Source organism: Petaurus breviceps, unplaced genomic scaffold (assembly GCF_028583685.1).
Source record: "Petaurus breviceps papuanus isolate PSGF00001 unplaced genomic scaffold, PetGlider_PUasm1.0 91041, whole genome shotgun sequence".
NCBI lineage: Eukaryota > Metazoa > Chordata > Mammalia > Diprotodontia > Petauridae > Petaurus > Petaurus breviceps.
The window spans coordinates 22689651-22699050 of record NW_027187400.1 but is presented as its reverse complement, the minus strand read 5'-3'; the positions used below and the strand labels follow the sequence as shown (position 1 = coordinate 22699050).

General features: G+C 44.4%; 1 protein-coding gene across 10 annotated transcripts in view; it reads left to right on the top strand.

The window, feature by feature from the left end:
* The first annotated feature begins 7579 nt into the window (after positions 1–7579).
* Positions 7580–9400, top strand: part of LOC138154320 (F-box only protein 6-like) — an 8730-nt gene continuing 6909 nt past the window's right edge. The window contains exons 1-2 of one of the 10 annotated variants that reach the window (XM_069078958.1): positions 7580–7896; positions 8523–8612. The gene's annotated coding sequence lies outside the window, so the exon portion shown is untranslated. The other 9 variants (XM_069078959.1, XM_069078953.1, XM_069078954.1 and 6 more) reach the window with 9 other exon arrangements.

The following is a 9400-nucleotide window of genomic DNA, read 5'->3' as shown; positions in this document are numbered from 1 at the left end:
TCTCTCTCTCTCTCTCTCTCTCTCTCTCTCTCTCTCTCTCTCTCCCCACACACACACACACATAACTTGTCATATCCTTATCTGCAGGTGCTCTGTCTGAAGGAAGGTAAATTTTGATCACTGAAACCTGGCAAGATATCTTGGGGTTTATGGGCTAGATTTGAGGGAGGGGGGGGAGGAAGATTTATTTATTTTTTTAAGGGGGGAAAAAGGTATTTATTATTATTCATTCATAGAGGGCAAAAAATAAAGTCTCCTTTTACTCCCCACATAAGATGGATTCTTGACAATTACCAAAAAACCTTAAAACTTGTTATGGTCCTTTCTATTTCCAGGCTAGATTGTAAGAATTTGCGTTACAAATTTTCTCCCCATTTTTCCCCTACCTACCACCCAAAAACAGCAATCCCACTGTATACCCCCTGCCTCAATCTGCTCTCTCCTATATCCTCCCCCATCCCTCCTCCAATTTTCCAGTAGGGCACAGTGGATCTCTATACCCCAGTGCCTGTATATCTTATTTCCCAGTTGCATGTTAAATAATAATAATAATATGTATATATATTTAAACATTTTATTTTAAAACTTTGAATTTCAGATTCATTCCCTTCCTCCCTTGTCACCACCCTTACTGGGAAGAGAAGCAATTCAATATAGGTTGTACATGTGTCACTATACAAAACATTTCCATAGTGGATATATTGTGGAAGATTTCCCTCCATCTTATCCCACCCCCCACTTGTTCAATTCTCTACTTTGATCCTGTCCCTTTTCAAAAGTGGGTGCTTCCAACTTCTCTCCCCCCCAACCTGCCCTCCCTTGCATCATCCCCCTTTCATCTCCTTCCCCCCTACTCTTCTGTAGGGTGAGACACCCTATTTAGTGTGTATGCCATTCCCTCCCTAAGCCAGATTCATTGAGAATAAGGTTGACCCATTCCCTTTTGCCTTCCTGTTCTTCCCCTCCATTGTAACAGTTTTCCTTTGCCTCTTTTATGAGATAATTTACCCCACTCTGTCTCTCCCCATCTCCTCTCATTATATTCCTCTCTCACCTCTCAATTTCACCTTTTAAGTATCATCCCTTCCTATTCAATTGGTTCTGTGCCCTGTTTATGTATACCTGTACAGATATATACACACACTCACATATGTATTCATTCGCCCATATGCCTTCCTATATAGACATATATATGTATGTGTGTGTATATATAGGTGTCTATATATAGACATATATATATATATATACATACATTTGTATTTCCTTCAGCTATTCTCATACTGAGAAAAGTTTCATCAGTTACAATTATCGTTTTTCCATGTTGGAATGTAAATAGTTCAATTTTTATAAGTTCCTTATGATTTCTTTTCCCTGTTTACCTTCTCATGCTTCTCTTGCTTCTTGTATCTGAATGTCAAATTTTCTATTCAACTCTGGTTTTTTCATCAAGAATGCTTGCAAGTCCTCTATTCCACTGAATGACCATATTTTCCCCTGAAACATGATACTCAGTTTTGCTGGGTAGGTGACTCTTGGTCTTAATCCCAGCTCCTTTGACCTCCAGAATATCATATTCTAAACCCTTTGCTTCCTCAATATAGAAGCTGCCAGATCCTGTGTTATCTTGATTGTGTTTCCACAGTACTCAAACTGTTTCTTCCTGGCTGCTTGTAATATTCTCTACTTGATCTGGGAATTTCAGAACCTGGCTATAATATTCCTAGGAGTTTTCCTTTTGGGATCTTTTTCAGGAGGTGCTTGGTAGATTCTTGCAACCTCCATTTTGCCCCTTAACCTCAGCTGTTTCTCCCTCTAGTGGGGAAAGGCCAGACTGCACTCCCTGTTCCCGAAAAGTCTACACTGACCTCTCACTTTGTCTTTGGCATCTATGGGTTGATAATTCTGGAAACCACCACAGCTGCTGGTGATCTGAAGTCCCTCCAGCCAGGGGCTGGTTGTGGCTGCCCTGAGGCTAAAACCTCTGGGGGCTGAGCACGGCTCCCAGAGTGCTGTAATGGCCTGCCCAGCTGTCTTCAGTGGGAGGTTAGTTAGATTCTCTCTGTCGTTTTGTGGGTTCTGTAGCTCCAAAGTTTGTTTAGAGTCATTTTTTACATGAATTGGAGGAGGTGGGAGCCGGAGCCTTGAGGAAATCCTGTTTCTACTCTGCCATCTTGGTTCTGCTCCCCCCCTAGATTTTTTTCTTAAGGTTCATACTTTAAAGTCAAATCACTCTGTCTCTCATTGATTGGCCAATTATAGGTCCCAGGTCAAGACTCACTTGGTCAAAGTTTGGTCCCTGATTGACTCAGAGTGAATGTAAATAGCAATTTTTTTGGTTTTAGCCAGAAGCTTTGAGGGTCTTCTCCTCCCAGATTGTTTGTTTTTGTTTTTTTAACTAGATAAAAGAAGCCATTCTCTGCCTCATTTCTTACCTAGCCTTAATCACTGAAAGTTACTATTGAGGTTTAGGGGTGCTCAAAACCCCAAAATATCAACATGCCAGATCCTGCCAAATGAAGTCAATTCAAGCTTTCTCTCAGTCAAAGTAAAACAAGGTTTATTAAAGATTGGCCAAAATGGGTAGACTCTTAAGGAGCCTAAGTATTTGTGATGCTTTTATTGGACAAGCCAGCCAGAATAATCTGACACAGAGTGAATCTGTGCTAGATTAATCTCAGCCCCTTCATGGAGGTAAAATTGATCTTATATACAGAAAGACTGGGGGAGGATTTAAGGGTGGTGTAGAGGAGGAGTTTGGGGAGGGTCTTGAGGAGGGGTCTAAGGAAGATCTTGATGGAACTGAGGTCAGACTCCAGTTAGGGGATTAAGGGTGGGAAATAGCAGAAGGCTGAGGATAAAGAGGGCGAGGCTAGTTTGAGGGTAACAGATTTGGGTGTAGATATTTTGCTAGGATCATGGGTGGGAAGTAGCTGGACAATGGAGGGCTAGGTTAGGTTAAGAGTAACAGATTTGGGTCTAGCAATAATGAAAGGCTTATGGCCTCAGGCAAATGCCTCACCAAGTGGGAAGATTCAATCAGAGTTCCAGGGGTTTCCCAGAGCCTGTACCCCATCATTACCTCAGTCAAACTGAGACCTGTTAAAAACCTCATTTTAAAAATTCAAGTTCTCCCACTGAATCCAGGGTCATCTCTAGGTGTCCTGATGGCCACTCTGCCCAAGTGGCTCTGGAGGAGAGTGAAGCTGGTGACTTTGCACAGCACTCTCACTTAAATCCAATTCCCTTACATGTCATGGTATCACCTCCCTGATGTCGTGGTCCCCTATGAAGCACAAACAATAGCAATAGCATTATTTGGCACAGTCAGTCTCTTCTGAATACCCTCTAGGCTTTAATTTTTATGGGGTGTAGGCTCTGGGAACCCCTTGAATCTGGGAATCACTTGATCTGGTGTTTTCCAGAGGCCATAAGCCTTCTATTATCACCATGACTGAATCTGTTACCCTTAACTTAGCCTAGCCCTCCATTGTCTGTTATCTCCAGGTAGCCTTCAGCTACCCCCCACCCTTAATCCCATTCTCTTGGTTCCAGAGTCTGACCTCAGTCCCATTGAAGAGGTTACACATAAAGAGGGTTAGGGTTGCTCTGGAGACCCCCAAATACCAACATGCCAGGTCCTGCCAAATGAATTCAACTCAAGTCTTCTCTCAGCCAAAGAAAAATAAAGTTTATTAAAAGTTCACTTGCATTAGACACAGAGTAAGTCTGTGCTAGGTCATTCTATGGCGCTCTCACTGTTCTATGGCACTCTCACAGACATGGAGACAAGATGGGGTCATATACAGAAGGTTATGGGACAAATCTAGGGGTTGTCTAGAGGAGGAGTTTGGGGAGGGTCTTCAGGAGGAGATCAATGAGTGATTAAGGGTGGAAAGTTGCTGGAGGCTACCTGGAGACTACAGACAATGGTGGGCTAGGACAGTTCAAGGATGGATTGCTATTTTGATAGGCTCAAGGGTGGGAAGTCTAGTAACAGAGGGTAGGAAGTCTAGTAACAGAATACCAAACAGAGGTTTGGGCCCACAATGTAAGACTTATTGCCTCATGCAAATGCCTCAAGATTTAATCAGAGTTCAAGGAGGGGTTCCCAGAGCCTGTACCTCAAGGACTCAAGGAGAGTTAGAGGGTGCTCCCAGAGCCCATATCTCATCAAGATCTTCCTTATAAGGGGCAGCTAGATGGCACAGTGAATAGAGCACTATCCCTGGAGTCAGAAGGACCCGAGTTCAAATTTGACCTCAGACACTTAACACAAAAAAACTAGCAGTGTGACCTTGGGCAAGTCACTTAACCCCAATTGCCCTACCTTCTCCCCTCAAAAAAAAAAAAGATCCTCCTTACACTCCTCCTCAGGACCCTCCCCAAATCCTTCCCCTAGACCACTTCTAGATCCCTCCCACAATCTGTCTGTATATAAGATCCATCTTGCCTCCATGAAGGGGCTCAGACTCAGTCCCTGTCAGATTGTCCTGGCCCACTTGTCAATGCAAGCATCATCCTTAAGAGTCCACACATTATGGTGAATCTTTAATAAACTTTGTTTTATTTTGGCTGAGAGAAGGCTTGAGTCGAATTCATTTAGCAGGACCTGCCATGTAGATATTTTGGGGTCTCAAGCACCCTTAAACCCTAAACCTTAACATTTATGGTTCTCTGAAGTTTTCCCAATTCCCTAGTGCTGAGAGAATTGAAAGAATCAGGCATACACTTCCAGATGGGGCATCTGTCCCTGGCCTCCATGCTTCGGAAGCTGTGCCCAGGTCAATGGCCTCCAACATACCCACTGGGATGAGAACCTGAGAGTGTCAGACTGAGCCTCCTAGCTGTCTGACTTAATGGGACCTGAGGAGTCAGGCCCAAAAAGTACCTCCAAGGTTCTTAGAGAACCAGGAGGGTATAGGGAGAGAGGAAGGTTTACATACCTTCCAGTCTTGGCTGGAGAAGAACTTGGGGTTAGCAGTTTTTCCCAGTCAGGTAACCATAAATGTTGAGATTTAGGGTTTAGGGGTGCTTAAACATTTATATAGGGGGCAGCAAGGGGGAAGCTAGGTGGCTCAGTGGTTAGACAGTGGGGCCAAGAATCATGAAGACTTGAGTTCAGATCTTGCTTCTGACACTAGCTGTGTGAACCTGGGCAAGTCACTTTACCCTGTTTGGCTCAGTTTCCTCATCTGCAAAATGAGCCAGAGAAGGAAATGGCAAACCACCCCAGTATCTCTGCCAAAAAAACCCAAAATGGGGTTAGACACAACTGAATATCAACAACAATAAAAACTAGGGTTTGCAAAGCACTTTACAAGAATTAACTTATTTGATCCCCACAACAACTTTAAGAAGTAGATACTATTATCATTCCCATTTTACAGTTGAGGAAACAGACCCAGAGAGGTTAATCGACTTACCTAGAGTCACAGTAGTAAGTGTCTGAGATCACATTTGAACTCAGGTCTCCCTGACTCCAGGTTCAGCACTCTATCCAGTGTGCCACCTAGCTTCCCCCTTGCTGCCCCCTATATAAATGCTTAAGCACCCCTAAACCCTAAATCTCAACATTTATGGTTACCTGACTGGGAAAAACTGCTAACCCCAAGTTCTTCTCCAGCCAAGACTGGAAGGTATGTAAACCTTCCTAAACCTTCCTCTCTCCCTGTCCCCTCCTGGTTCTCTAAGAACCTTGGAGTTTGAGTCTTCTCTCCTTCCTTCCTTCCTTCCTTCCTTCCTTCCTTCCTTCCTTCCTTCCTTCCTTCCTTCCTTCCTTCCTTCCTTCAGTTATCCATAAGACAAAATGGGACCCATATCATAGGTCATACAAAATAGCAAAAAACCTTTACAACTTGTATTTTATTTTGACAATAGGCATTTTTCATCCACTTGGCTATTCTTGCGTGATTTGTTAAGTCAAACTTTTCCTGTGGTTGTGGATCTTATTTAGGAAGTTCTGTAATATGTTGGGGGTAATCAGCACAATGTCACCCACAAATAGGAACGTCTAGAAATCTTCATTACTTCTAGAAGATCCCTCTCCTGTTTAGATTCTGTGCTGGACATCCCCCAAGACAGGGCCAAATACATCTATCTCCCTAATTCACACCTCTCCTGATATTAATATTCTTAGTTTATGCTTAGTTAATGTTCTTAGTTTATGTTGCTCAAGTTGAACTAGAAGGACTAGTCACTCTCTTTTGCTCATGACTTCATCTAAGACTTTCTAGGAAATATCTAAATTTGACTCCCTAGGCACTGCCCCCCCACCCTTGGTTTCCTCTAGTAACATTGGCATTTGGCCACACTAACAAAAAAACAGAATCCCATCTTCCCAGCACATTTCATTCAACTGGGAGATCTCAAAGATGTGGTCTGCCATAGAGCATCATTTGCAAAAGTCTCATCATTCTCTTTTCAAACCTTCATCAAGGATGCTTCTTCCGTGAGTGTCCACATTACTCTCAGAAAGATTTTGAAGAAGTGAGAAAATAGGGATGTGAAGGAACAGATTTTTCAAAATTGGGATTTAAAAAAAGTAATAGCATGATTTCCCATCAGCATTTGTTATCTTCTCCTTTTTGGATATCTTGAGACTAGATCCCTCAGTGCACTCAACTGGGTGTGTTCTTCTCCACAGGATCTCCTTTGTTTATTTGGTTTTGTTGTGCAGTAGTTTTCTTGGCAGAAATGCTAGATTATATTATATAATATAATATATAATTATATAATGCTAGTGGTTTGACATTTCCTTCTCAAGCTCATTTTTGCAGGTGAGGAAATTGAAGCAAATAGGGTTAAGTGACTTGCCCAATGTCACACAGCTAGGAAGTATCAGAGGTCACATTTGAACTCAGATCTTCCCCACTTCAGGCCAGGAGCTCTCTATCCACTTCACCCAATTATCCCGCCCACTTAAATGTAATTGCTTTTGTTACTTAATTGAATCTAATCAATCAGTACAGAATTTGAACAAGGTCTACACACCTGCTTACTTAAATGAGTTAGAGCTATTTTGTAAAACTGGTGGAATGAGTAAAAAAGGAAGGCTTTAGTAGAAAAGGAATTCATATAAAAGGAGGGAATTATCTCAGAATTACCGAGAGGTCCGTAAAAGAGGTTGGAGCAAGCCTGAAATTGTAGCAAACATCTGAGTAAAGGAAGTACTCTCCTGTGGCAAAGGGGGTAGAAATTAAGGATGGTCATCTGCTTCTTCCAACATCCCTAGAGCGGAAGAGTCTGAGGGAAGTCCCAAGACCAGGTGAGTAAGCTCTTTCCCCAATTTCCCCTCCCAGTGGCTGTCTATCCACAAACACTATAATATAATCTGCTGTGTTATTACTCAAGCATTTCTCATCAATTGAATTTTCACCTCAATCACAAAGCTAAATAGAATTTTTGTTAGACAGAGATCCCAAATTCTGCCAAAATTCTAGAAATTTTCCTAACTGGGAATTCAGAGCAATTATGTCTGAACTCGTACACTGTTGATCTGACACTTCCTAGGAGAGAAGCACTCGGGAGCTCAGGGACCATTATATTTCTCCCAGGTTTAGAAACAGCTTATTAATGTAACAGAGTGGTTGTAAAATAAAGGGGACCGGACTAAATGGCCTCTGAGGTACCATCCACCGAGATTTCTGTGATCCTATGACGATTACCATCAGAAAGGAAGCAACGTCTATAGCGAGTGTCGGAGGCAAGATTCCAACCCAGAGCTCTTAGTGGAGAGAGGACTGAAAACTGCATTTCCTAGATCGCCCAGTAACGGACGGCTGCTGCGGAGAGGGCCTGAAAGCCGCGGCTGGAGTGTTTACGAAGGCGGCCGAAGCCAGAGTCTCGGACAGATCCGGGGGAGCTCTCTGTCAGCTGCCGCTCCGGCTGAGCACCCAGGTTTCTGCCCTGGTCGTAGCGTGGCCTGGGATCTGGTCAGCCGGGGAAAAGCCGGCGGAGGAGGAGCGGGGGCGGGGAAGGGGGGGGGGGGGACACCTGGGTCTGAGCCAGGAGCCGAGGGGCCCCTCAGGAGCTGATGCGCAGAGACTTGTGCCTGAGGTCTCCTTGGCACGCCTCGTCAGTTGCTTTGCTGCCATTCGTGGGGGAAAAGGAAATGTAGCGAAGCACCCAAGTGGCAACCGGAAGCCTATCAGCCCGGACGAATTTCGCTTTGCCAGCCTTGGCCAGTCCTAGTCTCTGCGCACTAAAGCTGCTAGGGCAGGGGTGAGGGGCATTGTAGCTCGGGCGCCATCCAGAGGGGGCCGAACACAGCACGCGGTCCAGGAGGACAGCTAAAGGGGGCTGGGAGAGAGGTGGGGGAGGAGAAGACTTAATCCCTCCCCTCCCCCACCCCTGCCGCGGAGTTCCTCAGCTCTGCCTCCGGCTCGGTATGCCCCTGCCCAGCCTGTGTCCATAGGGAGTGGTCAGAGATCCGGAACTTACCAGTTAGAAAGGGAAAATGAAACTGCCTCCCTTTAGTGACCAAGGCCCAGGGGAAAAGTGACATGGACCTTTCTTTGCCCTAGCTCCTGTGGGGCGTGTGATGACAGCCCCCCAATTTATTCGTGGACACTGGAAAAGAAGACCGATTTTAGTACGAGCCCGGACCTCAAGAGGTAGAGAAAGGGGAGGAGGAACCCTTTTCAAAAACATCCTGCCTCCAGCACTCGGCAAGTGCGCACTGACTCTCATTGCTTTAAATTGTTTGAAATGTCGGATAAAATTTTAGAACAGGAACAGACTTTAGAACAGAATGCCAAGGCCTGAAATGACTTAAGAACACAGAATGTCAGAGCTGGGAGGTAGCTTAGAACAGCGACGCTGGGAACCAGGAGGGGCCTTAGAGAGCATCTACTGGTCCTCATTGAACAGATGAGGAAACTGAGGACCAGATGGGAAAGAGACTGGCTTGTCAGTTAATGGCTTAGTCATTGATTCAGCCAGCCAGTGATGATGATGAGGGCATCTTCTATAGCACTTAGAGGTTTGCAAAACACTTTGTAATCAATCTCATTTAATCTCCACAATAATTCTGTTGTGAAGTAAGTACTATTAACATCCCCATTTTTAGAAGCACGTAAGTGGTGCAGCCATTTAGATGGTTGTGCCTGGAGTCAGGAAGTTGTTGTTTCTGAGGACCAAATGAGACATTTGTAAAAAATGTTTCCTTGCCATTTCCTTCTCCAGTTTATTTTACAGATGAGGAAACTGAGGCAAAGAGGGTAAAGTGACTTGCCCAGCGTCACCCTGCTAGCAAGTGTCTGAGGCTAGATTTGAACTCAGAAGAGGAGGCTTCCTGACTCCAGGCCCAGCAGTCACCTAGCTGCCTTTAGTCAGGAAGAGGTGAGTTCAAATTCAGCCTCAGATACTAGGTGAGTGATCCTGACCAAGTCACTTAACCTCA